General features: G+C 40.9%; 1 long non-coding RNA gene across 2 annotated transcripts; it reads left to right on the plus strand.

The window, feature by feature from the left end:
* Nucleotides 1-5834: 5834 nt before the first annotated feature.
* On the plus strand, nucleotides 5835-10799 carry LOC310845477. 2 transcript variants are annotated; one of them, XR_014564786.1, is made up of 3 exons: nucleotides 5835-5915; nucleotides 7379-7425; nucleotides 10759-10799. It is a non-coding gene; the product is annotated as an uncharacterized lncRNA (long non-coding RNA). The 2 variants fall into 2 exon arrangements; XR_014564787.1 differs by lacking the exon at nucleotides 10759-10799 and adding an exon at nucleotides 7760-8070.
* Nucleotides 10800-17911: the final 7112 nt, after the last annotated feature.

Raw genomic sequence — 17911 nt, forward strand, 5'->3', positions numbered from 1 at the left:
TTAAGTTCTGTTGGTGCATTAATGTTTAAATCCCCAGAATTTACAGAAAGCCCTGCTTGGAGTGAAGTATAGGCAAAAGGGATAACTGATTATTATGGCTTTCTCTTTATGCTCGATGGTTTAAAGTCCCCAAAGCCAAATTTAGTATAATGTATATATTAAACATTAATGGACAAAGTAAATGCTGAGTTTTCTTTAAAAAATGTATAATTCAAAGGAGTGCTTTTGCACAGTGTGCTAATGAACAAGATTATCCCCCAAACAGCAAAATAGAGTCTAATATCCTTAAATAGATGAGGCTAAGAGCTGTTGCCTTAATGTACCAAAAATAATGGTTGATTTCCCTGTTCCAGAATGCAGATTAATGTGATATTTATTCCTGGTCACTTAATTCTTGGCCACCTAAAATGAATATGACACTTGGCTCCTAGTTGTGTGATAAACAGCACAGTTTAAAAAGCAGAAAGCCGTTTTATTTTGGGCACAGCTGAACAAATATTTCATATCCAATAAAATTACCAACAATAAATAGTCTCTCCCCCCCCCCACTCCTTCCTCCTGGTAGAATGCTGGCAGACTGTCCATAATTTTTCTGAGTTGCTCAGTTCCCAAAATAATACAATAGCATTTGGAACCAATTTCTCTTTTTATGTAAATTGGCTTTCCTGATAAGTTGCTTGTGTAACTCACATGGTGTTTGATTTCCAATTTCTGATTGGATAAACAGATACTTAGAATTCACACAGTAAAGGAATGTAAGATGAATACCAAAGATGGGCAGTTGGTGGCCTGTGAAATAGACCTGGGCCCGAAAGCAATAGTCTCTGGCTACCAATGATTGTACCAGATTATAATCAGAGTGGGGTTATAATTTCCACTCACCCCCTCCAAGAGGGGGGCAGGGTTTGTGACGCTGCGTCGGCTTACCTAGCCAGGTGCTACCCACCTTGTTACAGGGTGGCCATTGCTCCGCCCCCATCTCAGCAGGCCAATGGGCTGCCAGCTGGGGATGCTTTGAGGGCCGGTGCTCTTTGGCCCAGGCTCACTTTGATTTCTTTCCAGGTTCACCTGCTCAACCCTCCCTAAAATATAACATGGTCTTCTTTTGCAGGCTAACCTCTTGCTTCCTAGGTCAGCGGGCGCTGCTATGGTCATAAGATGGTTGCGGTATTCAAAACCGGGAAGGAATTTCCCTGCATTGGTAGGTTTTGCCTTCCCCATTGCGATTCATCACAACTTTGGCGGTTTTAGGCCTTGGTTGGTATTCTATAGCCTATCTGTGAGTCAGGGGCAGCATACTGATGTACCCCAATACGGCAGACTTTGCAGGGCCCGTTAAAGGGTTAATTGTGGGAGTCACTGGCCCTAGAGCAGCGGCATAGAGATCAAACTCCCGGCTTTGGTGAAGTGGGAGGGAATGCTGTGTAAGTTCACGCTTTACAGTCCCCTCCAACAACACCTGACTGCCCTCTGCATCCGCAGCCCCTGTGGGGTATGAGAGGGATACCTTCTAAGGCCTAAGCCAAGGTTCCTACACCTGAATTTAATAAAGTTGTGGCCTAATTTAAACCCATACATGGGTGTCATGTCTCATTTATGGGTGGTGGGCTCCAGGGACAGGGTTTAGTGCATGGGCTTGCAAAAATGTTCTGTTTTATACATATTTCTAGATCATGCATGGTTGGGAAAGGCAAAGGTGTTGTCTCTTAAGATAATCTTTCAAAAGGTACATTTGGTTTGGAGGGTCACATTGTGTTAGCCTGCTCTAGGCCTGCAAACATGATCCGAGTGGAATCAGCTATCAATTCTGAGCCCTTTTCAAGTGTTCCTTTAAAGCAAACCATTCACATCGTGTAGAGGAGGAAACAGGGATGTGTGCCCTTGGGTCTCCAGCACCCTTTGTGAGTTGGAGAGCCACTATCTATGGTGGGGAGCATCCTCTACCTGTAGGATTCCAGCGTGGTTTAGTACCATTGGTTGGTATTCCACGAAGTGTTACTCAGAGGAAATCCAATTAGTGTTGCTGTATTTTGAAGAGCAGAAAAGAGGGCACACTTGCCAACTTCTGCTTTTAACTATCGATCGCTATGACAGCTCTACCCATGAAAATGAGGATGTGTCTTGGAAAAAGATGGCAGCCCTATGATGGGCCTAACTTAGTCATGATCATTAAGTTTGGTGAGTCTACTCTGAGAAAAACTTAGTTGAATACCACCCCATGGATTTTACTTGATGAGAAGGGATTCCATATTGCAGTCCTCCAACTTGTGGAGGGTGACAAGGGGATAGGAGTGAGCATGCTCATCCCTTCTTCCTTGTCTATACAATATTAATCCCACAGATAAAATAACACCTCATGTGTTATCTGATGTACTTGTTTTTTATGACTTTCTTTAGAGCTTTATCCAATGTGTCATCTTTTTCTGTAATTTTAAATGTTTAATCTGTTAACAATGCTGTTCTACAGTTTCAAAGAACATTTGTGATATTGAATTATTCATTTTAGTGTCTTCTTTTTTAAAAAAAATACTATTTGAAGTATGTAGAAATGTTTTTTTTTTTTAATTTCACATGACGAAAACAAAATCATAAACAAAACAGGTTTTAAGTTCCTTTATTTCTACCATCACTTTTGTTCAAATTTGGGTTGGTGAGGTAAGTAGTTTGGGGCTTTATGGTGCATCAGCATTCTAGGGCAAGTGTTCCATATCTGGGAGCTGTAAAATTATCTTGCCTCATCTGATCCCAGCTGTCACATGGAGACATATAATAAATATCTCCTGAAATCAGCCATTTGATAGAAATCTTCCTATCAGTTTGACAGGCAGTTTGATCAACATAGTGTCAAGGATCATTAAGCGATACAATTTGCTTAACCTGCATTTAATATCACAATAATTCATCAGTTTTAGATCTTTTAAATTATCCAGACAGGGATTGCACTGGCAAAACAGCAGCCACGTTTAGCAATACACAAACGCTGAGCAGGAGAAACTGCCCCTGAGTTGTAAGGACTTTCTAGCATCTATTGCCTCTTTCTTCCCACCCACCTTAATATTTTATTGTCTTTTCTAATGCTGCAGTAAAGATTGTATCCTCCTTAGGGTTGGGTCCCCTTACACTTTACTCTCAAGTGTGGATTATACTCTAACTGGATCTGTGTACATTGATGGCACCAATGGAAAATCCACATCTATGGGAAACCTGTCCTTTGGAAGTCTATTGTAGGCCCTGGCCTGATGCTGCTTGCATCATCTGTATCCTGTGTGATATTTAGTCAAGACTTTTCTGTTTACCAAGGTGCTGGGGAGATTCTCACTAATGCCAACCTTTCCACTTAATGTACTGCTGCTGTTATTATATTGCTGCTCCCGCTATATTAATCACCCCATCTCCAGAAAGGAGGCACAAGACGCCTATGTATGGTGTGAATGAAGTCAACATTTCATTAGAAACTGTGAATCATCATCCTACTCATCTCTCCAGTGGAAGTTCATGATGCTTACCTGAGACTTAAGGAAACTGATGCTTCCAGCTGCCTGTCAGGTTAAGCTTGGACCACAGACGAAGGCCAGTAACCCATGCTATTTGTTATGTATTCAGTGGTCTGTGTTTGCCTGAGCTTGAGTCTGGACTGAGGGTTCTGAGCCCCTAAGTTCTGATTCGATACATGATATCCAATCACAGAACATTTCAGGATTTGGGCCTCTGCCACTGGCCCTTAAACTCTGAGTCATGATTCACAGCTTGGAAGTTTAGAAAGCCAATCATGTTGGGAGTGGGAGTGGCCCAGGCCTTCAGAAATGTATATAAGCAGTTGCTTTGCCTCTGCTGTCCAGCTCTTTAGTTCAATAAAGGTTCTTGTACCCTCCAACATTTCTCCAATGAAAATAGGGACATCCTAAGGAGAAGCAGGACATTCCGGGATCAAATCAGAAACTGGGATGGCTTCTCTAAATCAGGGAGAGCCCTGGAAGATAGGGACACTAGGAGGGTATGAACCAATTGCCCTAAGGCAATGTGTCTCTAGTTCACATCATGCTTGCATTTCCTCTGTCCAGAATGACTTTTCACCTATTTAAAGTTATTTGTGCTTTTATTCTCATCATAGCCACTTTTTCTATACATTTCTATCTGAGACTGACACTTCTTGACTTTCCTTCCTCTGCCTCCTGTGATCTGAATGTGGGGAGGATTATAATTTGCATATCAGTTTCAAATGAATTAGTGTACTGTAATGTAATGTATTGCCTGTGGGGAAGCAGTCCAATGCAACACCTAAAGCCATTAAATATATTTAATCAATTTACCCCCATGTATCAGAGCCTTGTGAACCAGCAAAGTATTAGAATATATGTAATTGTATCAGTCACAACATTGCAGTAACTTTACTTCAATAAATAGTTCTTTTTTATATTTCATTATTATTAAAGATGTTCATGAAATACAAAAGAATGCACAATATCTCTTTCTTTTTGTACAGGTTATAAAGTTTTTTTTTGTTACGTTCAGTGTAAGACAATATGGTATCCCAGAGGTAGGGGGACAGAGTAGAGGGGAAAGGTTGGGTGATAAACTTGCACACAATTTCCCCCCTTCAATTTGGTATATTTGTTTGGTTAATACTAAAGGGGTGTGCTGCAAAACTTTCTGCTTCCACTAAAATTTGTCAGAGGTTTTACCTGAGAAGCAACCCCCAAACTCTCTAGAAGTTTTGCTTTAAGTAAAATGTAGTGACAGCCTAAAATTCAGCAGAACCCCCCTCAAAAATGGTGCCTAGTTTTATCGAAATTATCTTGGCTAACTCAGGGTATGAGTTAGCTAAGACACATAAGGTTATCACCCTGCTAAACAGGCCTGAATCTGGTCATTCCTGGATGGGTGACCACAATGTCACCTTGGGTTCCATGATAGAATAAAGGTTGGATATAAATGTAATAAAGTAAAATAAATAACCTTGGAATTCTTTTGCTGTTTTATTTCAGCAATAACCTTCCAAATTTGCTTCATTTTTTTCCCTTTAAGAAAGCTGTTGGTAGCAAGTATTTCTGAAAAGAAAAAAATTAAGTTTCTCTCAGCTTCTTGATGCTATCATGCTGATGAAATCCTTAAAAGGGAGCATTTTATAAATATTTCCTTTCATAGTTAGGAAGAATACAATGACTAATTCTATTTTTTTAATTAAAAAAAATATCAATGACAGTTGGAGGAAATCACCCACGTGCTTCAGATGGCAAAACTGAAGTGGATTTAACACAATCTAGTTAAATGTTTTGGCTTCTGCTTTTCTCAGTAACTAAGCTGGACTTTCAAATGAATGCTGAGAGATCTGGTGGCAATTTTAAGAATGCCCAGAATTTAATGATTTTAATGAGTGCCTCATCTGCAAGAGATTTAATTTTGTATTTGAGGGGAAATAGGGCACATAAGTGTCAAGTTAAAAACATCAGCCATTAGGGTATTGAACCTATAGATCCAGAGGTTTGCTCTTGATCTCTGATAATGCTTCTTGTTTGGATGATGGAGGATAGAGATCGGCTTGTGAGTGTGTGAAGAAACTAGCCTACTGCACACAAAATGTGCATTTGTTATTCTGCCCCTGACTCCACCAGCCACTGGCATGTGGCCCCTAGAAGGTTGCTTTGAAATGCCTTTTTATCCTAGCAACTACATGGGCAACTGACATGAAAGGTTTCCCCATCTTAGGGAGAAAGTAATGCCTTTGCGACATCATCTGCAGGCCTTACACCGTTCCCCACCAATGGACAAGAATTCTGAGATGTGGGGATTGGTGCATTGGCTAGTGATGTCACAAAGGCAGTACTTTCTCCAAGCACAGCCAGTGGAGCAGGCTAGAGTTGGGCCCGACTGAAGGGAGGACAGGAAGGATGCAGAAGTCTGAAGTAAGGATGAAGGTGAGCCAGGGGACAGAGGAAATGTCTTGCCAAGGGGCTGAGAGCAGGGGTGGGAAGAAAGAAAGATGGGGTGAAGTCAGCTGAGAAAGGAGGGCTAGGGAACTTAGGGTTCCTGTCCTGCTCATCTTCAGTCCATCTTTACGATCACCTTTCCATATGAATTCTCAAAATTTGGGAATTCGTAAATAATATCCCTGAAGACATAGTAGGAAATGTTTCCAAGTCATAAAGGATATGGCTAACAGAATTGAAATGTTTTGAAACACATTGTTTGTTTGCTCTTTGGAGGAGAGGACCAGATGGCTGGTTGTGGTTTTTAAATTATGTGATGTGTCCCCCCACCCCGGTGTATCAGATGTGGCACCCAACATTCTTACACTCAGTAATGTTGTCTCACATTGCGAGGCGTGCAGCTGATGGTCTGTTTAATAAAATCATTTCTTTCCAGTTCTCCTTTTAAAGGTAACTGTTTATCGTGGGTTTATCATGCATGTAATACAGCAACCAGATTCTCAATGATGCCAACCGCAGAGGGTTGACGAGTGTTTCAGTTCAGCTCCCACACAATAACCTTCAAAGATATGAAAGCTGGTAGAAAGCAGATAAAACAGACACACTGGTAGATTTTGCAAATTCTTCTGAATTGGCTACCAATGGATAGCTCTCCCAGAAAGCCAGTGAAAGTTGAGAGCTGCTGCATGGAAGTATAACCCTGTGATTCCTGCATTGCAGGGGATTCGACTAGATGAACCTCAGGGTCCCTACCAACACTATGATTCTATCAAACATCATTCTTTGAGGACATTGTTCTTGTGTCTGTGAGAAAGAGACATTTCGGGAAACATCTATCTAGTAGATACTTGCAATCAGTGAAATGCAGAGGGCATCTTTTCTGCAGAAAGTGTTCTGTGAGTTTGCTGGTTTCTCTGATTTAGTTGTCATGGTTGTTGCAATTCTGAAAGCCAAATAACAGAGGGTGGCCTGATTCGCATGTCATGTCAAGCCAAACCATGGCATAGTGCAAATGCACAAGTGTGCAGGCTTTATGAAATTCTGGCCACGTCACTCTTCCCCAGTCAATTTGCTGCCTCACTGAGCTAAGGCATAGAATCATAGCATTGTAGAGTTGGAAGGTATCTCCAAAGGTCATGTGGTTCAGCCCCTTGCTCTGCAGGAATCTCATCTAAAGCATCCATGACAGATGGCCACGGTTTAACATGTTGCCTAGACAAGAGCTCATTGTTTAGCCCTCCTAGACAAATCAGAAACCATGGGATAGACCTTGGTTTCAGCACATGGTTAGTCTGGAGAGAGGTAAACCACAAGCCTGGGTTCAGAATGGCCAATACCACCATTTGAGGGAGGGCCTGATCCGTTTGGGGCAGAAGTTGCTGCTCTGTGTCAGTGCTGAGACCTGCAGCAGATGGCATTGACAATGCATCATGTTCTGCTTAATTTATTAGCTGGCTTGGGAAGTTTCTGGCACGCTGCACGCCATACCACCAGACTGGTAAGTTAGATGCTTGAGGGAAGAGTTGGCAATGTTACCAGCCTCTCCCATTTTGTAAACCTTCAACATCTTCCCCAAATTATTTTGAAAATTATACACATTTTCCACCGCGCTCTTCAGAAGATGCCTTTTATCAACATTCAAATGATCTTTAAATAGCCTGTTTTTATAGGTATTATTTTAAGAGGCTGGAATTTATGCAACCAACATGTTGGCAATGAAATTTCTGCCACCTGTTTTCCCTACAAGCGGATCAAAACATCCACTTTGGCTTGCAATTATCCACTTCCATTTACTTTCTTGTATGTCATAATTCTTCCGTTTGCATTCCCAGTAATAGTGAGGAATCAGATATTTCCGACTACTGAAAAGCCATGCAAAAACACCGAACAAAGAGAAACTACCAGCCAATTAGACCAAATTAGAGCAGTAAAATGTGCATATTTTACAACACCCTGAAGTGTAACAGCCTCCGTTTTAGCCTGCTGTTACGGTATAAACTGATTTCACCCAAGCACTACCTGCAAACATGGGGATACCACTCCTTAAATAAATTTTTCATGAACAGATCATATAAAACAATCCGTTGATTGATGAAATATACCTCTAAATAAAAATAATGGCTATGAAGAAAGGAAGCATGCTTTAAATCAGTGTTTTTCAACCACTTTTCCGCGGCACACTAGTGTGCCGCGAGATGTTGCCTGGTGTGCCGTGGGAAAAATTGAAAAATTTGAAAGATTTAAAAATAAAGTATTTTATAATTTTTCATATTTCTGTTTACTTACTATTTCATAATAAAGTAATTATAAAATACTTTCTTTGTGTTTATTTGATTCCTATTCAAGAGAATTACTTTATATATAGTCAATATAGGCACAGAGTTAATTTTTTTAACATTTTCTAATGGTGGTGTGCCTCGTGATTTTTTTCATGAAACAAGTGTGCCTTTGCCCCCAAAAAGTTGAAAAACACTGCTTTAAATGATATGCACGCAAAAGCACACATACAAAAAACAATTCCGAAGAAAGAAAATATACTTTAAAAAGATGTTCAGATAGCTCAGCAGGCATCACCCTCTACTCTTTGAGCCAGGAGGAGTTCTTTTAATGTTGCATTTTATGAATATTGAATATTGTTCAATATTGAATATTGTTCAATATGAATATTGTTAACCACCCTGGGGTCTCATGATAGGAAGCTTGTGAGAAAAGGAAGAGAATAAGATAAATACTAAATAAATTAATAAATCTGTAATGTGGCAGCTTTCCTCTGTGGTTGTTGTAAGTACTTGGATAGATGCCCCCCGTTAAATGCCCTATTAATTGGGGAGTCTTTTTAATTTATCGTAAGTTCTTGAACTAATTTATCTAATGACTCAATCAGCCATTAGAAGAATTTAATGGTTCAATCAGAACCCTAATGCAAATGATTATATATATATATAGAGAGAGAGAGAGAGACCTGAGAGGGAAGGTCCTTTTCCTATGTTTTAAATCCTTGGCTGGCAACTCCTTTTTAAAAGGGACACATTTTGCACTGGGGAAATGCTGATTATTTATTTCTTGAATTCACATCCTGCCCTTCCTCCTGAAGGATCTCAGGAACATTGCCTGCGCCCACTAACTCACTTCTACCCAGGCAGAGATGCAGGCAAAGGACTCTTTAATCTCCTCTCTTTTCTGATGTTAATAGCAAAACAGACGCTTCAGGTTACAGACTCCGCCAAACCAGAAATAGTACCTCAGGTTAAGAACTTTGCTTCAGGATGAGAACAGAAATCGCCCGGCAGCGGCGCAGCAGCAGCGGGAGGGCCCATTAGCTAAAGTGATACCTCGGGTTAAGAACTGTTTCAGGTTAAGAACAGACCTCCAGAACGAATTAAGTTCTTAACCTGAGGAACCACTGTAGAGCCTTTGGCAGATCCTTTCCTTTAGGCACTCCAGTTCCTCGCTCACTATCACTATCACAAGTGTATTCACGTGGGAATGGCTGTAGATTGTGTGCTTTGCATACAAGCAATCCCAGGTACAGTTGCCATTATATCCAGGTAGGACTGGGAGATATCCTTGTCGGAAGAGCCACTGCCACTTAATGAAGACAGTACTGATCTAGATAAACTAGTGGACTGATTCCATTTGAGACAGCTTCTGGTGTTCCTTTGAGTTGACCATCAGTAGGGCCACGTAGAAAGAGAACATGTGACTAATGTACAGCCAGGGCTCTCGTGGCATTGGACAGAAAGCCCTTGTGTCATTTAGCCAAGCCTATGTTTGAGGAATGTATGCAACATCTAGTCAAGAAAAGAGAGAACCTCATATGACTAGGCCTGTAAACTCTGACCCTGACATTAAGCAGAAATGCTACCCTGCCATTGTTGGGTGTTAGGACATTGCATAATGATGCCAGGTCACAAATTACAGAGTAAGGGAGGTGACGATGAGGAGAAAGACTCAGAGCACTCCTGTTCTTGTCTTTCTTTCTTTCTTTCTTTCTTTCTTTCTTTCTTTCTTTCTTGAATTTATATACTGCCCTATACCCAAAGGTCTCAGGGCGGTTCACAGATTAAAATCAAAAAATGAAAGCACAAAAGACATAATCAAAATGAAAACAGCAGCAACCCAATACCCCCATGAAAACCCCACATTTTAAAAGGGCATAGGATGTCAATCAAATTCACCAAAGGGTTAAAAGGGGACATTTTTGCCTAAAGGGGTATAATGAAGGCACCAGGCAAACTTTCCTGGGGAGAGCATTTCAGAGATGGGGAGCCACTGCAGAGAAGGCCTATTCTTGTGTTGCCACCCTCCAGACCTCTTGTGCTATTGTTTCTGGTAATACACATATCTATAATGTACACACTCGGACCTACCATTTCTAATGTGGAACGTGAATGAACAAAATTGTTATGTTCCCAAAAGAGATGGATCTGTTGGGGTTAAACCTGGTGTCTCTCCAGGGTTAGCCAAAGACCTTGTTTACCCCAGGCTTTCCAGTACGACACTGAAGCTGGTGATGTTGTTTACCCATTGTGCAAGATTTTGTCCATTGTTATAGTACTTGATATTCCTTTTATGGTTTTTTATGAGCTGTCCTGGCAGTTTTATAAGCCATAGGGTGGCACATAAATACTTTAAACAAGCAAACAAATACATTTTTGCTTTCAGCTGCAGTCCATTACATCACTGCTGGGAATCTGCTGGCCCTGATAAGCATTATTTTTGGGGGAGAGGAGCCTCCCCCCAAAAAAATCCAAATATACAGGGCAAAAAACTTTTTAGGTATCGCTCTAAGGATTTAAGCTGTTAACAGTCATATATCATTCTGTCATAGTAACAAGAATGCTGGCAGAGGAGGCAGAAGACATTAAACTGTTAGATGAGCTCTTGACTTCATTGTATGCTTAACTCAGTAATGTTTGCTGTTTTCCTTTTTTGCCTGTATGATTCCTTTTTCTTTAGAGCTTATTTGTGCTCACAATCACATGGTCAAATGTCACATTGGGACACACTCAAGATGTATTTTTTTAAAGCTTGTACATGATTCTTAAAAGAGTAAAGCTGAAGATTTAGGGTTTTTTTTAATCCATTTGCAAAATCGTACAAAACCCAGCCCTTGGAGTATGTCAGGGATTGTACTGAAAGAGGAGGAGGAATGGTGGAGGTCTCTCCCCACTTCTCCTGTAGCTTCCAGAGAGGAGGAATGCAGTCTCGAACTACAGCAGGGCTTTGAGGAAGACAGCAACTCAGACAGGCAAACAGCAGAGTTTGCAGTGTGAGGAGGAGGAGGAGGAGGGGAGGCAGCTAGCTGACATGTCACTGGACAGCATAACCAGCCGCCCCCCCAAAAAACGTGGTGTTCATTAAGGGGGCAAGACCAAAGAGCGCAGAGACAATTGTCCACAGACAGATGCCATAGAAGCAGGTGTTGTTGCTAGAGAGGGAAGGGGGAGGAGGTCAGCGTGAGCAACGCCACCATTGAGGAATGACCATATTTATTTGTTTTTTACCATGATTCTGAATAAATCATAGTAAGAACTTGCGTGTTTCATCCCTGCTTCTTCGTGCCATTGGGGGAGGAAGAGAATTCCTCAAGCCTGACAGAGTACAAAGAGAGTTCAAGTGCATTCAAGCAGCACTTTGGCCTGGGTAGCTCCCTCACAGTGGTCCCGGTTACCAGTAGTGCTGTGTAGCATGGTGGCTGCAAGCACAGTCTCCAACCGCAATCCTATTTCCCACTTAGCTGGGCATAAGCCCCACTGAAATTTCTCATTACATGAACTTTATTACCTGTGGGCATGTATTATAAATAAATCCCATTGAGTTCAGTGGGGCTTATTTCCAGCTGCTTATGGAGACTGAGCTGTGAAACAGGAAGAGAAACCAGTTGATGTTTCCTCTCCACCCTAAATTCACAACCAGGGTGATCATGGGCATATTTCCCATTCTCACTCCACCACCCCACCATTGTGATTGTAAAGGTTCCTGGGATGATGTATGTGAAGAGATTTCAGCATTCTAAAGTGCCATGCAAATCATACTGTTATCATCCTTAAGGGACCAGAACAGTATAGAGGATAGAGTGTCAGCTCTGGAACTCTGTGGAAACTTTGAAAATTAAACATTCTGAATGCATCCATTCCACTTCAGAAACAAGAGCAGAGTTCCAAAATCCAGTGAGGCATCTGGATGAGGAGAATTTTGGGAGCCTCCGTACTCCTAACTTGTCTATCACATGCCTAACCTCATTTTAAAAAATTCATACATTCTGTATTATGATTACCTCTCATACAAATGATTACTAGAGGAGGCCTTTAAATCTTTCCTTCTTCCTCCAAGTGCCAGAATAAGAAAAATAGTTAAAGAAAGTTTCAAAGTTCAGCATCAGGTTGCATATTCTCTATAGCTCCATCAAATGTTGAAATATTCACCCGTTTATATTAACTGTGACAGTATGTTCCATCTCTGGACAGCTTGCAGAACAACATCTTCCAGCAGCTGACAATGATTAAATAAACATTGTCAAAACATCATGTACTCTAAAAGGACTTTTTAAAGGATGGAGATGAGAAGAAATTGTTATGACTTTTCGAAAGAGAGAATTGTCTTACCAGTCAGTTATTTATAGAAGCAAAAGTGCATGGAGACAGAAATGTATAGCCAGTTTTCAAGGTTCAAATGATTTAAAATTAGTTCCCTAATCCACCAAGTGAGGTCTGCACCCATACCAGGCTGTGAGTGAACTGGCTGGCTGTGCCGTTCTGTGAAAGATGGCGATCCACTTGTATATCTTCATTCAGGATCACTATATGCTGCTCATGAAAAGAGTTGAACGGAAGTCAGGGGCTGCAAGCTTTAATTGGTTTGATAGACTAATCAACTAAGAGTTTGGTTGATTATACAGTCTGGACCCATTTTAACTGGCAGGCTGGAGAACACGTGATTATTTTATTGTTTTTAAGACTGTTTTGGTTTGGGTGTGTTACTGTATGAAAAATGTAACCATTAAGAATTGCCTTTCCTTATAACAGTGAGAAGCAGCTTTTTGTTTATTAAATGTTAAGTCCTCACACTTCCTTCAACATCTCAAAAGGGCATCTATAGTGAAGCTTTGGTAATATGCAAATTTATTTACATTTTAATTAATAAATCAGTTTTCAGCAAATAATTTATCAACTACATCGTTTTTAAAGTTGACAGCCCCAATAGGAACACAACTTCAGATATAATTAATTATGGCATTACTTGGACTTTGAGGGAAAGGTGTAAAGGATGTCATTGCCTGTGATGGATTTAACTGCACCACAGAAGTAATATTAATGTTAATGGCTGTTAAGGTACTACCTTTTGTTTATGTTTTTTGCTTGCTGAGGCTCAGATGGTGTTTTTTCAGTGGGCACACATTTCTGGAAGTTGCTTCTTCAGTGGCCAGTTAAGGCTTGATAGCTAATAGTGGCCAGGGCACAGCTACCACCAAGGATGTTCTGCAGTGTGTATGTGTGTCTGTGGAGGGGGGGAAAGAAAAATATACAATGTGACCTTCAAGTGGGGGTGGGGGTGGTTTAAAGGCTCCTTCTAGCCAGCTGTAAGGTTTAAACCACCCCCACCCCCACCCCCCGCTTGAAGGTCACATTGTATATTTTTCTTTCCCCCCCCTCCACAGACACACATACACACTGCAGTTCTGTGGGGACTTTGAAATACGCAGAGGAAGCAGGCAGTACTAAGCCACAAGTCTGAATCAAGCAGAAAGACCACATTCAGCACCTTGGGCAGCTCCTGATGGCAAGCAAACTTAACTTTGCAGGGATCTACAGCCAATTCAACCATTAGGTTGATTAGCCTCACTTTTCTCAAGGAACTGACTGGCTTAGCTTATTTTCTAGCTTTTGGCTTCTGTGAAGTTTGGGGGAGAGAGGTACTGCAGAGGACAGAATCAGAGGATGGTCCCTTCCAGCAGGGAGGATCCTGAATGAAGAAGCCTGAACATCATCCAACTGGTCTCAGCTCTACTCTAAAAGATATTGAGTACATGTGTGTGAACATTTCAATAAAAGTAATGTGATCGCAGTTATAATATTCATATAGGAAATTCAAGCAGGAGTTATTACAAGGTTCTACATTCTGCAGAACACACAAGGTCTAAATGCAGAATGCAAAATATTGCAAATTGTGAACATCCTCAAATGATTTGATATTTAGTCAGGCCCAAGCTTTGGATATTATGCTGCAGGACAAAATATACAATTCCTGCTGTTATTTTGGCCAGGAAATAAGCCACTGTGGCCAAGAATATAAACAATGATATAGAAATAGAAAATAATGAGAGGCAAATTCTGATGAACAATTAGCATGTTGTGTGCAATTCTCCACCTTTGATGTGAACTACAAAGCATACATTAAATGATGTTTTAGGAGCCTGAGGACTCAAGGATTACCCTTTCCTTTCATCTTGCAGCATGAATGAAGCTTGTCTGACTCTCAAGGAAGTCTGCACAGATAAAATTCCAAGGCAATAAACACACACACACACACACACACACAGAGAGAGAGAGAGAGAGAGAGAGATATCAAGAAGGAAAGCAAAACTGCTTCTGGGAAGATATCCTGCTGCCAGTGTGTTGGCGATGCATTTACTTTTTAATTTGTATTAATTTGTTATCTGATTTTGGAATCCACCCAAAATTGTAGGCTTACATAAAGGGCTTACTCCAGCTTTGGGCTAGAATAACTTATTTGGCTAAAGTGTATTGCCCACCTCCATAAGGAAATCTACATTTACACACTAAAGACAGTTTTCAGGAAAAGGAAGAAGTTCTTTCTTTCTTTCTTTCTTTCTTTCTTTCTTTCTTTCTTTCTTTCTTTCTCTCTCTCTCTCTCTCTCTCTCTCTCTCTCTCTCTCTCTCTCTCTCTGGAAGAGTTACCAGGTCTAGTTTCTGCCAAGTCAAAGCAACATTTCAATATAAAACACCCGGGGCCTGCAATGGGGGGGGGGGTGTTCAGCAGTTTTTAACAATTCTAGAGTCCAGAGCAAACATGTTTTATGATCTGAAAATGTAAAACTAGTTATGATGCCAAATGTAAGAATGTTACAGTGTCTCTTTAAATTTGTTGACTGTATGCTGCTAGTAACAAGAACTGGCTGAGTCTTCGTACCACCTAGCCAACTGGAATAGACAGAGAAAAGAGTTTTGTGGGTATTTTTATACAACACAATAACTCTTATTTTGACAAATTAAGAATAAAAAACCTCCAGATCCTGCTTCTTCACAGAGGAAGCAGTGGAGAATAAAGGATAAACTGCTGAAGAGATGGAGAGAGACCTCAAACGTCCAGATAAAGCTATTGAATTTTGGAAAATAAATACACACAAACACACAAGCAAGCAAGAAGTTATGCAGAAAAGAGCAGAATATAGTGCAAAAGTTATGCTCATACCTGAAAACAAGGCTGCAAATGTCATTAGCAGCATGCAGCTAAACCAGGACAAGAGGGAAAGTAGTGCAGTAACTGTGTTACAGACATGTGCTAACAACGCAACCAATAAATGCCATAAAGCTGAGAGATACAAGTTCCACAAAATAATTCAAAAAGAGGGTGAAGTTTGTGATTGTGAATGACTCTTGACAAACTTAGCTGAAGAGCCAGGATTATAACCTTAGGCAGCTCATAAAGGGTTGGGTTGCAATAGGAATTTGAGATCCAGAACAAAACGAAAATGATCAGAAGATGTGGAATTGGTGCTAGACAAAGCAATAAGAGGAATTAAACCAATGGGTCCAGTGTGGGCTTCTGTAGGAGAGCTGCAGTGTTGCCTCCTTCAGTTTGTTGTAATTGCAGACTCCTGTACACAGCGGAAGGATGAGCAGTACATGCCACATGCTTAACTTTAGTTTATTTACACTTCAATGCTGAGAGTTTACAAGCAGGCATCTTGCCTCTGCGAGAGCAGAGAAGCAACTCCTCTCTCCTCGGAAACAAAGACCTCTGAGAGAACTGTGAAAAACAGGAAACCAGTGTACGTCACATCCAGACTCCTCTTCCCGTGGGAAACCCAACAGCACATTGACTGTGGAATGCAAAACATTGTCCCGTGACAAGCACTTCGCTGCACAGTGAAGGAAGCAGAAACCAACGTAGTTGTGCTTACCGATGACACATCATTCTCAACCCCCTGATGACATCCCTCAAGGGCTTCACAAAAACGTCAAATAGTCTGGGGAATGAGATGGACCCCTGTGGGGTACCAAGCTCCCAGGGTGTGGACTTAAAGTTCCCCATTGTTACTCTCTGGAAATTGTCTCCTACTTCCCAGTCTCCAACCCCAATAGCTGTTCCAGAGAGCTCCTGAGCTGCCAGGGAAAATCAACAGAGCAACACTCCCCCTGTCTGTCTCCCCACAAAAGTCACCAACCAGGGTGACTGAGACAGATGGAGTGGGATGCCTTGGCCTGAACCCAGAATGAAAAGAGCCCAGATAATCAATTTCTCTCAAGCATGAAGAACTGCCACCACACTCTCCAGCACCTTGCCTATGCAGGGCTGATGGGAGTTGGAAATCCAGTCCTCCATAACTGTTCAGGCCTGACCTCCCTGACATGTTAATACACAGGCAGGATGTTTTTATATTTCCATTTGCTTTTTCACCTGAGAAAAGAATGTGCTACAGCCCAGCGACGTCTACATCATTTGAAGTTACCGTTCATATATTTTGTTCATATATTACCTGCGAACTGCCTTCTCTGAAAAGCGTTGTGTTTGAGCTGATGCAAAATGATACAAAATTTCCATCTGTGGTACTTGATCATTCTGTGATGTGTGCTGTCGCTTCCATAGATGCAAGCAACCCTTTGATGTTTACAGTCATTGCATAACAGAAATGCATACATGAAATCATCTGAAGAGATGCAGGGAATCACAGCTATTGCAATCAAAGCTACATATTATTTTGAGTTTGAAGACTAGCTAATCATTATGATTGCAGTCCCCTTTTTTTGTGAAAGAAAAAGGAAAGCATTCATTCACCCTGCTATGACTAATTGGCACAAGCAAAATAAAAAAGTGAGGGGAGTTTGACTCCCTGTGTGGTGGTAGGCTCTTGTTTGATGGCTCAGCAGAAAGCTCGTGCCACAAACTGTCCAAATGTATCTAAAAATGTATGTGAGAGGATCATATTTTTTATCTCAGGATAATCCTCTTAAGTAGTAAAGGGAAAAATCTCATTGGCATGTCTATGTGGATAAGTAAGTACCTCGATGGGCCATTTCATGGCTTCAGCATATGTTCCTCAGAAAGCATGGAGTTGGTGGGATGAAAACTGGAATGAAAACCCAAAGGAATTATTTCTTGAGGACTTTTACTTTTTAAAGAAGGCAACCACACCAAATTGCTGGCTTTTACATACACACCTGAACATCTGACCTATAGAGGAGGAGATAATAATAGCTGGTCAGGTCATTTTGTGTGTGTGTGATTTATTGGCAAGGAGGAGCTTGGAGTTGTTGGTTTTTGGTTTGGTTTGGTTTTTTAGAGGGGGTTGTTTCTGCATGGAAGACACACACACCTATTTCATACTGAATGCAGTTGGATGTCTGAAATTAAATTAGGTTTTGACTATCTATTTGCTTTTAATTCATAAAATTTACATATCGATTGCAGAATAAAACCTCAAAATGGGCATAGATTGCAAATACAATTTTTGGCTATGTAAACTTTTCAAAGCAGATCATTTGCTAGCTAAAAGTGCTTTCCAGAGGCCTCCAATGACAACCAGCTACTGGACTCACTGGATTTAGGCCTAAAGAAAATATTTTGGCAGTTTGAATGTAGCAAGCAACGAAGAAACAAATTTGGCTTTTGCAAACAGAGGATATGCTGCTTCTTTGAGGGAATTGTGCTGTGTTAAAAACTAGAGCTATTTGCTTGCTTGCTTCCCCCACCCCTCATGTAATTGCTAGTAAGCTTTGTAAACTCCATAAATTTCCACC

The sequence above is a fragment of the Podarcis gaigeae genome, assembly GCF_964106915.1.
Source record: "Podarcis gaigeae genome assembly, chromosome: 5".
Classification (NCBI taxonomy): Eukaryota; Metazoa; Chordata; class Lepidosauria; order Squamata; family Lacertidae; genus Podarcis; species Podarcis gaigeae.